The sequence below is a fragment of the Lissotriton helveticus genome, chromosome 10, assembly GCF_964261635.1.
Source record: "Lissotriton helveticus chromosome 10, aLisHel1.1, whole genome shotgun sequence".
NCBI classification, from domain to species: domain Eukaryota; kingdom Metazoa; phylum Chordata; class Amphibia; order Caudata; family Salamandridae; genus Lissotriton; species Lissotriton helveticus.
This window is the reverse complement of record NC_136071.1, coordinates 63,665,440-63,681,906: the sequence shown is the minus strand read 5'-3', so window position 1 is coordinate 63,681,906 and position 16,467 is coordinate 63,665,440. Positions and strand designations below refer to the sequence as shown.

The following is a 16,467-nucleotide window of genomic DNA, read 5'->3' as shown; positions in this document are numbered from 1 at the left end:
CAACTAGCCCTTGGAGTCACTCAGGTAGTCCTGAAATCAAGTGACAAGGCAGGCCTCAAACAGCTGTTTAGTCTTCTGAGAATACCAGGCAGGCCTCAAGCAGCAGGGCTGTCGTCTTGTAGCAGCAGGACAGTCCTCTAAAGTGAAAAAACAGGCCTCAATGAGCAGGAGAGCCTTCTGTAGTCTTTCTTGGGTCCTTCATAGGTCCAGGAGGGAACTGAAGGGTGTGCCTGAAAGCTAAATTGTTATATCTGGTGCCAGCTTTGTAGAAGCTTCTAGTGTTTTTCGCCCACAGCTGGTTCTGGAATTTTTTTCCTCCCTCTCCAGGCTCCAATAGGCCTTGTGTGATAAAAAAAAAACTAGGGTGAACTTCTTTGTGAGTGTGCTGGAGCAAGCTTCTTTGAAATATTAGTGGGTCAGGAAAATGCTCTGCCCCACACATCCTGGCAGGACGTGTGATCCTTCCAATATCTAGTTCCCTTATTTCTCAGTTTCTGGGAGGAATACACTGAGGCCAACTGTCATCCTAATCACAGTCATATGACCCAGGACACAAGCCGCAGGCCCTAAATGGTTAGAGCAAGAAAATGCCATACTTCTAAAACTGGAATTTTCAAAATTGAGATTTAAAAATGTTATTTTACCATTAAAGAAGATTTTAAATTACAATTCTATTGAAACCAAACATGATATTTTTACCTGTTATAATCAAAGGTTATCACTTATTATGGTAATAAAAGTAACCCAATGTTATCCTATAGGAGGGATAGGCCTCACATTGTGAAAAGCAAATCAAGGGGATCTTCACTATCTGGACAAGTAGAGCTCAAAAGTACATGTTCATCTTTTTAAATACAATAGACCCTGCTTTCTGCACTGCTTCGGGTCTACCCTCGGAGTGACTTATATATATTGTAAAGTGAGGTTTACAGGTGGCAAAAGACGTCCTTTGCCAGGTAGATCTGGCAATTGAAAACTGCTCACAGGCTGCATTGACAGACTGGAGGTATGTTTTAAAAGGTTATTTAAATGAGTGCTGCTGGCCCAAAAGCAGCAATTTATTTTACTGGTCCTGGGTACATGGTTGTGCCACTTGTCTAGGGTCCCATAAGTAAATTGAATGTGCCAGTTGGGTGTAAGCCAATTTGACCATGTTTAGAGGAGCGATTGCAACCACGTTAGCACTGGTTAGCAGTGGCAAAGTGCACAGAGACCTAGGGCCAACAAAATATTTTTTTAGCAAACAGGAGGGGTGAAGGCAAAGGATTTGGGGTGACCTGCAGAGAGGGCCAAATTAAACAGTTTACTATTTTTCAGAACTTTCACGTCACAGTATATTTTGTTGGAATGTAAAACCTACTACAAAGAGCAATTTGTGAATCAGTCCCTGTGTGTTTACTTGAGCCATTTCTCTTAGATACCGATGCACCACGATGGCGTTGGGGACGTCAGGTATGCCTTTGTTTCACATGATCACATCAGCCTTGTAAATCATATAGACAGAATGCACAGTTTAAACCATGGTGATGTCCTACCGTGCAGTTTCCCCAATCTGTGTCCAAACTGCACGGCAAATATAATTGGTTCGATTACAGTTCTCCTACTTATCCTTCTTTGATGTCATTGGGGAGCATTTGACTGAATCTGTGTTCTACTAATTAGTGATTGACAAATAGAAAGCATCAGCAATTTCAAAAATTCCATATGAATACAGTTAATACACTTTTAGGAAGTGCAGTTCTGTGGTATTCCTAATCCAAATCCTAACCAAATTTCCCATTATCTAGCTGTCATCATAGACCAATTGGTAATGGTTGTGGATTATGTCAGAAAAGAGCCTATGCAAGTGACCCAAAAGAAGAAGCTATGAAGAGGCATCGGACATGTATTGTAGTTTGGTCAGAATCTCCTGCCCGTTCCCTTGTAGTCTAAACTGTACTCAATAGTTGGCCAACACTGGGATGCAATCTAAGGCTTTAAGGCTTTTGCATGCCATCCACAGACCCGGCAAGCCACATATGAAGCACTGCACATGCATATCCTGAGAAGGATGCAACTATTTTCACAAATTCTAAGGTCTTAAGGTTACAGAGGTAATTAACAAGTATCCTGTGATTGGACATGTGGTGCTAGGAAGGGAAACACGCGCCATCATAAGCTGGGCCTAATGTAGTGTATTGTGAGGGCACTCTACCAGTTTTCTGCGTCAATAAATACAAAACTATTATACCAACAATTCCCAGTGCAGAAGGTGTGCCAATGGTCAGTGACAATTATTATGCCTGGCAGAGAAATATTACAATGAACCTAAATATTCAAATCAATTTCAAATTATTTTAAAAAGTGCATAGATTACACATTGCCATGGTTTATCTAGGAAAAACATTACACACATTATTTAAATTTCAGGATAACAACGAAAACTGATTTTCTCCATGCAATGACTGTTGACAGTACACACTTGTGGATCAGAAAGAGACTGATGGGCAGATTTACCATTTACTATTGCAGCACTATTGCAGCAATGTGCAGCATTCGCAAATGCTTCGCTGCACTGCGAGTACAAGAGAGAGAAGATCGCCAGAAATATGGCACTCTCCTTCCCTTTGCCAAGAACAAGCGCTGAAATCGGCTGCCCTGCCCCACGCATACACCTTTGCACCATAGTGCAAGGGTTTCTCTGTGAGTTTGGAATAGGTTTTGTACTGGAAGGCTATCCTTCCAGTACAAAATACTATGCATTGACTAACTTTAATCCTTTTTGCTCTTTATATGGGTGCTGTGAATTGCAGCACAAGTAAAAAGTCCGAAAATGCATTTCTCCTTCCTTGCACCTACTTTATGCTATACTCTGTCTACTTTAATTAGTAAATAGGATTTAGTATGAGAAACCTAGGGTGGTTGTATGTGAACGCCCATGCTCAAACCATGGTACGCCCCCTTGGCACTAAGTAATGGAAAGCAGTTATAGGCGCTGCTCTGCATTACTTTCATGTTATTTAGCTCTGAAAAGTAAGCCGGCAGAAAAAGATTAGTAAATCTCCCCCTAGGAATTTCAATATTCTCTTTGCTGGCCTGCTAGTGAGTACTGGTATGGCCGTACCTATCAAGTACACTTTTGACACAATTAATAATACTGAAATGGATAAACAGACTAATATGATCACTTTACTGTCCGACCAATCGAACTTAAGTGCTATTAGAACATTGGAATGTTGGTAACTCCATTGAAAACAATGGAGTGCTCCGGGCTTATAATGGCTGGTATAAGCCCGGAGCTCCAACATTCCAATGTTTCTATGTTCACAGCTCTGGCTGCGAACAAAGGCTTCAGGGAGCCTGAGGGGCTTTCAATCCCCATACGCTCCCTGAAGGTTTTGTTTTATTTGTTACAACATTCTGCCCACTAGTGATGGAATGTTCTAATAGCCTTATAGCCCTTCGTAGCTGGGCTATACCGGCTTTTAAAGTCCCTCTGCTTGTTAAAGTCCCTCGCCTTCGGCTTGGGCCTTTACCGCTGCAGCGGGCCTTTGATATAGCCTTATAGACCGCCATAGCGGGCTATACCGGCTATTAAAGGCCCTCTCCAGCATTAAAGGGAGAGGGACTTTAATAGCCGGTATAGCCCATCTACGAAGGGCTATAAGACTTTTAGAACATTCTGTTACTAGAGGACAGAATGTTCTAACAAATAAAACAAAGCCTTCAGGGAGCGCAAGGGAATTGAAATACCCTCAGGCTCTTTAAAGCCTTTGTTCACAGCCAGAGCTTTGAACAAAGAAACATTGGAATGTTGGTTGGCGCTCCAGGCTTATACCAGCCATTATAAGCCCAGAGCTACTCCATTGTTTTCAATGGAGCTACCGACATTCCAATGTTCTAATAGCCGGTATAGCCCACTACGGCAGGCCTATAAGGCTATATTAGAACATTGGAATGTTGGAAGCTCCATTGAAAACAATGGAGTGCTCCGGGCTTATAATAGCTGGTATAAGTCCGGAGCTCCAACATTCCAATGTTTCTTTTTTCACAGCTCTGGCTGTGAACAAAGGCTTCAGGGAACCTGAGGGGATTTCAATCCACTCGCTCTCCCTCAAGGCTTTGTTTTATTTGTTAAAACATTTTGCCCTCTAGTGGCAGAATGTTCTAATCGCCTTGTAGCCCTTCGTAGCAGGGCTATGCCGGCTATAAAAGTCCCGCTGCCTTGTTAAAGTCCCTCGCCTTCGGCTCGGGCTTTTAAGGTTGCAGCGGGCCTGTAATAGCCGGTATAGCCCGCTACGGCGGGCTATAAGGCTATAGTAAGTACTGAAGTGGCAATGTCTTATCCTTCAAGAGATCGGGCGTAAGCCAATGGTTGATAGCAGGGTAATCATGTTGACACCATCTCATTGCTATTGGACCAGCGAGAGCTAAAGTGACAGTGCAGTGTTTATTTATATGTGTCATTTACAGTGGGGGATCTCCAATGTGATTATGTGTTTTTCCCAATGGCTTTTACCTTTGCACTGAAGCCTGCAAGGAATTTGACAATTTGCATGCTTAGTTGTGTGTGCTTGGGATTAGTGCTGCAATGAGAGCTTGTTTGCATGATCATATCATGTTTTGATTAAATATCCCTCTTAACAGCTCTGTGTATTCGCACATTAAAGTAGGACAGATGCCATGGATGTGAATCATGGTTTCTTTCCCGGAGTCACACAATCTGCAGGAGTCTCAGTGTACAGTTCTTAAGTCAAGCATCAGCATACACGCGCTGTCTGCAAGATCTGCTGTCATCAATAATACTACTCTATTCCCTCCTGCTACTCACCATTGGTCAGACTCTTGCGTCGCTCTTCTTTACTACCTCATAATTGGTACAGCCGGCGATACGCCACTTCCCTTGTTCAGCAGGGGAACACCGGTTAAGTACAGTATTGTTAACCCTTGCAGTGCTTTTCTATGAGATTACAAGCAATACTTTTTTTTGTTTCCTGCACCTTTGGACTGCATCTTTCAATGTCCCAGACGTTTTAGAAATATGTTGTTAGTTGGAGTTCCTTGTATGTTACAAGAGAGGTAGTCCAAAGTCGTACAGGGCTTTGAAATAAGATATGTCATACACACTTGCGCGTGCGCACACACACACACACACATACACGTATTTTAACATGCATTTTATTATAATGCATTTTAACCTCCTGTGTTATCATTATTTGCATTTGTAGCTTTGTTTTTGTCCATAATTCAAGCTGATCCAAGCAACTACAGTTTCAGTATTTGTAGACCTCTTTAAACGTATATGACTTTTGCCAACCAGTGGTACTCAGAATCCCTTCACTCTGAATCAAGAACTGATTACCAGAAAACAAGACACCATTGCAGTCCTTAGCTGGAACATTTCAGGGGTACTGAGTAAAGCTCACAGATGCAGGGTTGTTGTGTATGTAAAAGAATTATGATCTTATCTGTTTACAGGAAACGGGGGATATTCAGGGCTGTTTACATCTTGATGGTTTCTCCTCACCAAGTTCCAGCAATACATTTCTCTAGTGGGCGAGCTAAGGGTGGCCTCACAACCCTAGTAAAATTGGAGCATAAATGTAAAGTAGAGGTTCTAATGTCTAACTCTAAGACCTCTCAGGGCACCCTCCTAATATTCCCAAATAAATGTGGACTGCTTCTTATAAATCTTTACAGCACGGTTTCATCCAGTAACGAGTCAGATGCAATCTTCAGTCTTAAAGCATTGATGATTTTTACCACTCGGAACCAGCTTCTACCCTAATCATGGTTGCCTGGGATTTTAATTCGCACCCCTGCCTTTCTTGTACAATGACCAGTAACCCTGACCCCGAGGGCTCATTTGAATTCCAGGCACATTTCAAACACTCTCTTCTAGGTGATGCTGTGAAAAGCCTTGTCTCTTCCTTCAATCTAATGAATTTAATGGATAGTAATCAGGATCATCAAAACAAGAGACTACCCACATTTAAGGGGGGAGGACACTGCACTGATATAAATCACATTTTTGTTTCTTGTTGCTTTTTCCCTTCACATTTAGTTTTTAATGTCTTAAGCCATAACATGAGTGACCATAACCCATTAATAGCCTCATTTTACTGGGACAATAAATCACTAGGATTAGTTCCTCTATATAAAGAGTGCATCAATTTGATGGATCAGGCTCAAAGGGTGAGGTGGGCATCCATTGTTCCAGCAGTTTCTGCTCACAAGCTGTTCATCTTGTGTCAACCCGATTTTCTTACATGTTTGTCCGAACATGAGTCACCTCATAGCATTTTGCTGTCTTTCCTCATCATTTGTAGGTTGAGTAAATCTGGGCTTTGTAAAACTGCTACACCTTGGGGATTTCATGTAGCAAAGTGGTTTCACAGTCGGTGCTCCAGAACCCATAAGGACCTCTGGAACCTTCTGCATGCAAAGCAAAGCAGAGGCCAATTTGGCCAGAGCTGCAATGGGAACGGCTTGCAAGGAACGCAAGGCTCAACTCAAAGAGGAGTCCTGGGGTAAGCTATTAACTGCCAGCAGGCAATGTGATGGCTCTGCTTTTTGAAGCATCATTAATTCATCTCTTTTTAGCAATGACCGTCTTCCCACCCAAGTCTGCACAATATCTTCTCAGGCCTGGTTTGCCCATTTTATGGCCATTTATAGCTTAAATGAGGAGCCGGCATTATTAAATGGGCCCCAGAAAGTAGATCATATTGTTTTTAACCTATCCAAGGTTAAAGCCGCTATCTTCCAATTATCTTCAAATAGGGCACCAGGGGCGGAAAGGGTGCCAGGGGACCTTTTTAAAATCAGCATGGATCTATGGGCACTGCTATTGACACTGCATTTAAACGCTGCAGCTGCTGGACCTCTCCCACTAACCTGGTCCCAATCAATAGTAGGTAAGACCCAGCATGGTTTAGGCCCATCTCCCTCATAGATTCGGAGGCGTGAATCATTGGTTGGATTTTATTAAATCGACTAGCTGATGGGGCCGAGGGGAGAAACTTTTTAACTGACCCCCAATAAGGGGTTCGCCCTGGCCGGGGACTATAGACCAAACCCTTAATCTTTACTTATTAACATGTAAATATGCAAAGGCTGAGCAGGGGGCAGTCCGTCTGGCCTTCATGTAACTTTGCTGCCTTTGAAAGAGTTAACCGCTCTAAGCTTTGGTTCATGATGGAACAGATAGATGTTGACCCAGTTCTAATAACTTTTTTGTGTGATTACCACAATGACTTTTCAGCCATTGTTAGGTTTGGCCCCAATGGGGAAAACACTGAGCATTTTCAACTTCCCACATGGGGTGCAACAAGGCTGTATATTAGCCCCTTTCTTATTTATCTTTTATAGTAACCACATAGAGCAAGCCTTGTCAGTACCAGGTGTTCACGTTCCTAAAGGAGGAGGTCGTACAATACCCATCTTGCTCTATGCGGATGATGCAGTTTTAGTTGCTCGCACAGCTAATGTAGTGTAGTTCCAATATTCCCAATAAGCTCTGCGCATTGGAAAAACATAAACGATAATTTAGACGTAGGACTGAGGTCGACTAGGTCTCTATTGAATATGTTAGACTTAATTATGAATGCCAGCTAGCTCTGAGGTCACTAGAAACATTCTCGAGTGAACAGGAAGGAGTTAACTTTCCTGAATAGACAAGAAGTGATTAGTATCTGACAACCGCATAAACATGACAACTTCTCTCCCTCCAAAATAAGGAGTATATCTCCAGAGTCGTGTGAAAACAATAGATAACTATTTCACTCAGTCAATCGTGAATGCTTAGTTTCACCAGAGTGCAGAAAAATAGAGAGACGGGCGTTTTCAATAAAAAGGTGTTATTTATTGAGCAGTCCTCTTTCTCATGCAAGAGAAGTGAATTGCCACAATTGCAATACTTGTCATAAAGTAAAGTGCGTACAGTAAGAAGAGTATTATGAAATAATACTGTAAAAGCATTTATATGGTTTCTGAGCCATATGATACTTAAAACGGATAAAATGCATAAAATACATACAATGATAAAAGTTGACTAAACGTACTCAACTGGTGTTTCTAAAATAAGCCTACCCCAGTGTACCTAATCTAAGCCTAGTACGTGGGAAGGAGTAAGTGAGCTACAGTTTAAGTTAAGATAGTTGTTGCCAAGAATCTGAATCAAGAATTCTCTAAGGATCTAATCAGCTCCGTACCTTGGATGTCTTGTATCTCTTTCAGGACTCGATCTCCCAGCAACCCGCAAGGGTAACTGGAAACACTGGAGCTGGATTTCTCGGCAGGAGAAAAGACAGCGTCTCTCTCAGTGCATCAAATGGGAGGGTCAGCTTCCTTTGGCACTCGCATCAGATGGGCTCTGGGTAAGTAGATAGCCGATCTGCTCCGAACCACCGTGTGTTTGCTTAAGGCAAATGCTGGTATATTTATACCTGGAAGGTGCCAAGTTTGACGTAAGGTTGGACATAAGACGTCACTAAGAACTTTCAGTTCTTTCAGGACTCCAGGAGTTCTTGGACAAATCAAAACAAAAGCAGGGGGTATTCCCGGGCTGCTGGAGGCTTGGTTTGTTTAAAGAACGCGTTTTACTCTCTAGGAGTCTAGGGGAGTAGCCTTGCCGTATTTGGACTGCATTGGCTATGACTAAATATGGATATGATCCTTATGCCTTTATAAGGATACGATCTGTTATAACCACATAAGGGCATGAATCGGGAATATTTAATTAGGGTCCTAGATACGTTTACAACACTAAAAACTTAGAAACATTTATTGATTTAATGAGGAGTCTTGACCTAAAAATGAACTTCTCTAAGTCACATGCCATAAAGTTTGGTCCTCCAAATACAAAAACAATGAAATGCGTAGTAAAAGGCCAACACATTAGTCAGGTAGACAGCTTCAAGTATCTGGGGGTTTTATTAGACTCGGAGCTTAATTGGTACGCACTAATCACACAGAATGTTTTGTCTTTTAACAGAGCAACATTAAACATTTTTCCTGTTGGCGTGGATGCAATCATATTCATTTGGTCCTGGATATTTAAAGGGCCATGTGCATCCCCCTAGTGAGCTATCGCAGTGGAATATGGGGATATGGACGTGTCACCCCTCTTCAAGGGCTGAAATTAGATTTTTGAGAGGTCTTTTGGGGTCCCACAGAGCATACCCTATGAATTTGTCCACAAGGAATTAGGTTTAAACTTTCTCACCGACCAGCTATGCCTTGGCCCCCTAAAGCTCTAGAATTCGATCTGGGTAAAGGAGGAACTTAGTTTAAGCAGACGAATTCTGCAGGACTGTTTAAAATTGATAAAATCCTCCTTGGTCCTGTGGCTGGCCTGGATCACTGACATAATATCGACCTCACAAAAATCGAGATACAAAAATATCGAGTCAAAAATATCGAGAGACAAAATATCGACTCCCTATCTTTAAACAGGTAAGTACCAAAATATCGACTCCAAAATATCGACTTACAAAAATACAGACTGTCAAAATATCGATTTTTTTAAATGTCTTAAAATTAAGTTAAAACTAATATAGTAATAAATATATTTAATATAAACTTAGAAATAATTATTAAATAAATGTAATATTAATAAATAATTAATATAATTTAAAAAAGTATATCACCAAAAAATAATACACATATATATATATATATAAACATATTATTAAATAAACATATATAAAAATTTTAGCATAGCATAGAAAATGGTTAAAATTTATTGTTACAACTATAGTGAGTTCAACATTAGCAAAAGTGTTGGATAGCGTAGAGGTAAAATTTACTATTCCCACTCCAGTGGGTGCAACAGTAGGGAAAGCGCTGGATAGCATACGGGTTAAAATTACTATTCCAACTCCAGTGGGTGCAACAGTAGGGAAAGCGCTGGATAACGTAGGGGTTAAAATTACTATTCCCACTCCAGTGGGTGCAACAGTAGGGAAAGCGCTGGATAGCGTAGGGGTTAAAATTACTATTCCCACTCCAGGGATGTATGACGTTACAACGCATACTTTTACAACGCCTACCATTACAACAAAACTTTTACAACGCAAAAACTTTTACAACGCATACATTTACAACGCAAGATTTTATAACGCATATACCTTTACAACGCATACCATTACAACGTAAGTATTGGTAAGTATATACACATTTTTTTAATATAAATTAATTAAGATTATTATAATATAATTTTTTTTAAAAATTTTATTTAATTAATTTAATTTAAAGGTAATTTTACTTTATTTTTACAAAGTACCCCTGTACCCCAAAAACCCAAAACTGACCCTGAACCCTAAAAATACCCCTTTACCCAAAAACTGAAAACTGACCCTGAACCCTAAAAATACCCCTTTACCCAAAAACTGAAAACTGACCCTGAACCCTAAAAATACCCCTTTACCCCAAAAACTGAAAACTGACCCTGAACCCTAAAAATACCCCTTTACCCAAAAACTGAAAACTGACCCTGAACCCTAAAAATACCCCTTTACCCAAAAACTGAAAACTGACCCTGAACCCTAAAAATACCCCTTTACCCAAAAACCCAAACATATAACATTTTAAAAATAATTATATACTTACCAATACTTACGTTGTAATGGTATGCGTTGTAAAGGTATCTGCGGTGTAAAAACATGTGTTGTAAATGTATGCGTTGTAAAAGTTTTTGCGTTGTAAAAGTTTTGTTGTAATTGTAGTGCGTTGTAAAAGTTGTGTTGTAAACGTTGCATACCCACTCCAGTGGGTGCAACAGTAGGGAAAGTGTTGGATAGCGTAGGGGTTAAAATTACTATTCCCACTCCAATGGGTGCAACAGTAGGGAAAGCGTTGGATAGCGTAGGGGTAAAAATTACTATTCCAACTCCAGTAAGTGCAACAGTAGCAAAAGGAAAAAATACAAAAATAAATATAAATATTAGAAATATTATTACCAATTAAATTTAATTTCCAATACCAATTACTTTTATTTACTAAGTACATTTTATTTAATGGTCAATTATCAATTAATTAACAAATTTAATTAATTAACATATTTAATTAATTATTATTAAATTACTTCCCACCCTATCCCCCTATGAACTCACAACCCACTACAGAAATTAATTTACTAATTATTATTTATTTATTATTTAAATATTTATAATTAATTACCAATTATATTTTATTTATTTACCAAATAATAATTAATTAAAATTATTATTTATTTACATATTTAATTAATTAAAATTAAATTACTTCCCACCCTATTCCCCTATAAACCCACAACCCGCTACAAAAAATAATATAGTAACAAATAATGATTTATCAATTATTCAATTATTATTAATTACAATTATATTTTAATTAATTAACAATTATTAATTAATTAACAATTACTATTATATTACATATTTATTTAATTATATTTAAATTACTTCCCACCCTATTCCCCTATAAACCCATAACCCGCTACAGATTTATATTACACAATTATTACAAAATATAAAACACTTACCTAATTTTACATATTTTTGTTGTCTATATTCTATCTACTCGATATTATGTCTAGTCTATATTTTTGATTCGATATTTTGGCTATTAATATCGATAGTAATCGATATTTTTGTAGTCGATATTATGTCTGGTCGATATTTTGTCTGGTCTATATTTTTAACTCGATATTTTTGTATCTCGATATTTGTGAGGTCGAAATTATGTCTGTGTACCGGCTGGCATATGTGGCACATAATTTGCGGGTCCTAGGGTGGTCTACACTGTTCTACAATACCTCTGTTTTTACTTGTTCTGTGGGTAAAAAGGTTGAAACAGATTTAAGTGACAAGCTGGCGTCAAAACTTGAGGACTTTGTACTAACGAAACACTCTGGGAGCTATTCTGAAGAATGTGTGATAATTACTGAAAAAGTAACTTAACGCAACTCTTCTTATAGCAGTCTATTGTGGGAAAATAATGCAGTGTTAACGTTGTAGTCACAACATGGCGGTACCATGCAATAGGCTCACGATAACGTGTCAAATGTCTGCGATAAAGTCAGCGCGACACGCAAAAATGGCAAACACGAAAAAAAAGCTGCGATGAGGCCAATTGCGATACAAAAATCAGCAGAAACCAGCGACAGGCCTGCAATTCACCCATGTCAGGTGGGAAAAATCACCATAAAAGTAGAAAAAAATATACAAACAAAAGCCCAACAACAGCGAAGCACAATGGATGCTGCCAGAGCAAGTACAGAGGACACCCAGAACCCCACAAACCCCCCAGGTGACCAGCCTGGGACCTTGGGGTGAGGGAAGGTCAAGGAGAAGAAGAGTAGGAAGAAGTGGTTCAGTCCACAGGAAAACAGGAGGTGCTAGAACACCATCAACAACTGTTTGTCACCTCCACTGTGTCATTGGAAACAAAAAATTTAATTTGGCAGTCCATTGTGGATAAGGTGAATGCAGTCGTGCTGAACAGGACAGTGGGAGCGGTCAAGAGGGGCTGGAATGATGTCAAGCGCAAAATCAAGCTGAAACACCCCAACAACCAGAAGGCAGCAATGCAGACTAGAGGTGGCAGTCCAGCACCACAGGAGGACCTGGATGAGATGGAGGAAATGGTGTCCACAGTCATCAGTGGGGAGACGGTGGCAGGAGTTGGGGGACCGGACACTGCTCAACATGACCAGACACAACAGTAACAGGGTGAGTAACAACCAGGGACGGGGGAGATGGACACAATGGCACACATGCACAACTCCCACCTGGAGACCAATGTACCCAAGTAACCAAAATCACAGCACTGCACAAGCACACCGCATGTAAGGGAGAAGGGGCAGCAAATTCAGAGCTGCAGGGGCGACTCACATAAATGCAGCACACACACATAACATGCAGAGCACATCAACATTGACAACAATGTGTTACAAACCGCAACACACAAAATACCCGCTCCACTGTAATTCAGGTGTCGCAGCACACCCTGATGGCACTCGGCCATTAGGGTGGACCCCGATGATGAAGCATGTCACCAACCAGGTTGGTGAGTGAGGGGTTTTTAAACAAAAGAAGGACTCTCTTCATTTGATAGTCATCTCACTCAGTCCGCATTTTTTGCTTTCTGACGGTACTCCTCTTTATGTTTATGTTAAACTTTGGACCTAGGGGACCAGGAGTACACTCCGTTCGCGTGTTGCGAATTAATCCCTTACTCTCTCTTTGTTTAACTATTGCTGCCACAAGGCCTGGCGCTGATGCATGCAGATGCTACCACTACATCCACATCTACGCCCCCTAAAGTGTCTGTGCCACACCGTGCTGCAGACATTCCACCTCCAGCCCATGAGGAATCACTGCCACACACTGCTGGAGACAGAACACCACCGCCCACACGTGAGGCACAAGAAACAGCAGAGGATGAAGATGTGGACGAATCTGACTTCCTGGTAAGAAGAAAACTGTAGCATTCATCTCTGCCATATGGCCAGTTTCTGCTTGGTTCTGCCCTCTGCATCATCACCTTCCACTGTCTCCCGATACACTCTGCGACACTCACGTTGGACCTCGAAACGGAGTGCCATATTCTGTCTGATCGCCAATGACACAGCACCCAGACTGCAAACTGAACTCTTCCTCTTCCTTTGGACTTATCATTCTCTGAAGGACTCTTGCTGGCCCTCAATGGGCCTTAATTGGTATGTGAAGTTTGCATGGCCCTGTACTTCTCCAGCTGCAACACTCCACTGAATGTGCATTAAACATTCATTATCACACAGATATGTCATGTTTATGATCTTTCATGTGTGGAAGTATGGATGAATGTAGGGGCAGTGATTACCCCTAACGACCATGTTGCTCATGTCGTTGGACTTGGGTCAGAGGGTGACACATTGCCGAATGAGGTCCGGGGGGGTGCCGGCACTACAACAGGGAGACACACATTAGTTACTTCCTTGTCCAGCCCAGAATGGAACCACCCCCAGAGCTCCGGGGTCATTGTTCACACCCTTACACTGGACTGGCATATGCCAGGCCAGCCCACTCCACTTACACTCACAGGGGATGACGACAAGGCTACATGTCCCAGGTCTTCCCTGTAGTGATCTGCTGATCACAGGTCTAGTTGTCAGCATGCCACAGCCACTCCCTCACGGCTGGTATACACCCACACAACACCCATCCAGTCCACGCGTCACAGGACATGTGACCCTGCCAATAAAAAGGCCCGGGCACACATGGTGGACGCCATTTCCACTCTCTAGCTGATTCTACTACAGTAGTCGCTATAAAGGTCTGGGTGCTTTTGTCAGTAGAAGGTATAACTGCCTAGCGGCTCTATCCAGAATAAGCTCACAGCCATAGGTGATTGATGGAAGGAATTTGGCAGACATCGACTTCTGTAGTGGCCCCATCACTGGACCGAGGTGTGTCATTAATCCTGCCGTCAGGGCAACAGCCTTGTGCTTCATTGCTTCCAGGTGGGGCTTAAAGGGCCGCATTCTGCCAAATGTTACCCCAAGGTATTTATGTTGTGTCTCATAGGGAAAGCTGTGTACCATTGATGAACCATTTGTCCTTTTTTATTCGAGAGGAGCACAATTTTGTTTTTCTTAAGATTGATTTCCAGGTTGGTCCATGATGTTAAGACTGAAAGTTCAGTTAAAAGACATTGCAGGCCCACTGGGGTTTGGCTCATTAAAAGTAGATTACCAGCGATTCGCGCGAGTGCCCAACCCAAGATGGCCGCTCCCGAGTAAGCTTTGGCGTTTTTTTGCCCGTTTTACATCAAAAACGCTGATTTTTGGTCAGAAATGCGGCTGAAGTGAGGTTGCTGTGCTGATTGTACCTGTACCTGTGGATTGGTGTGTTTTTTGCTGTATTTTCATCAAAGAAAGCAGCGTTTTTCGTCCTACAGCCCCTGCTCCAGCTCTGCCTTCAGGTACAGCCAGACTTGTTAGTCAGGGGGGCAGAGCAATCCTTTAGGAAAGGGCCTAGCCACTCCCATAGCTCAGTTTAGCTGCTGCACCCGCTCTAATAGGATTTATTCACTGCTACCTGTATTTATTCTCATTCATTCTACTTTTAATGAATTTTTGACTCTCATATATAAAAAAAAAAGGATCATAAAAATAATCTTCACTCCAAAATGAGGTAGCAAGCCAGGAGGCCCATAGGAATGAAAAGGAAGTTATTCTCAATTTGCGATTCGCAATTTGAGAATCGCAACTTGAGAATAATTTCAAGGGTGCTGGGGTGTCCAAAGAACACCCTGTTGCACCCCTGAAATAAGCATGGGTGCAAATGTGGCACACATACATGCCCTAAGGGCATGTATGTGCATCACATGGCACTTTGAAAAATGCAAAAATGTGCATTTTTCAAGGAATTCGCAACTTACCACCAACTTGAAGTTGGTGGTAATTTGTGATTCCTTAAGGACAATTTGTAAACATGTTTTGCTTCATACATTGCATTTAAGGAATCGCAAAATTTGCGATTCCTTAAATGCAATTGCAAAATAAGGAATCACAAATTTTCCTTAAGACATACCATTTAGCAAATTGCATACGCAAAGGATGAAATTCTGCGAATTTCGGCGTTTGCAAATGTGAATTTGCTTGATAAATATGGCCCTAAGTTTCTTCTCCTTCTAATGGCCAGAAAAAGGGTGTAGCTATACTATTTGCAAAGAAATTTCATTGCCAAATTTTAAATAAATTTACAGATACAGATGGGAGATATTTAATTATTAAAGTTCACGACTCTATTATATTTTTATTAAATGTTTATGGGCCCTCTGCGGATGATCCTGTTTTTTGGAATAATCTTGCAACGGAGGTGTTAAAAATTGGGAATGTCCCTTTAATTGTTGCTGGTGATTTTTATTTTATCTCTTATCCTTTATTAGATAGATTATCTCGTACGAAATTCCATCCCCCTAAGGTTTATGTTGCTTTTAAAACTTTTCTCCAAGCTACTAAATTAGTTGATATCTGGCGTCTCCATTTCGCTACAGAATTTATTTTTTACTTTCTTTTCAAACCACACAATTCCCATTCTAGAATTGATTATATAATAGTCACAAGACAACTTATTAATTCTATCAAAACCCCTATGATTGGAAATATTGATGTCTCTGATCATGCTATGATTTCTTGTATTTTAAATCTAAATTCAACCTTTACTAAGCAATCTAGATGGAGAATGAATTTGGGCATAGCTCTCAATGAACATAATAAGCCAAAACTTTTATCCGCCATTAATGATTATTTTCAACTGAATGCTGAAGGTTCTACTTCTATGGTTAATAGATGTAAAGCTTATATTAGAGGAGCTACTATTTCTATTGTGGCCCACAAAAATAAGACCTTTAATGCAAATATTAAACGTTTAGAAAAACAAATAGCGAAAAATGAACGTCTCTTTATTACGTCTAATGACCCACAATACAGGGATAACTTACAAAAGCTCCGCTATGATT

The 16,467-nt window shown here is 40.7% G+C and overlaps 1 pseudogene; it reads right to left on the bottom strand.

The window, feature by feature from the left end:
• LOC144783910 (vomeronasal type-2 receptor 26-like) overlaps positions 1–16,467 on the bottom strand; it is a 155,376-nt pseudogene that overhangs the window by 19,019 nt on the left and 119,890 nt on the right.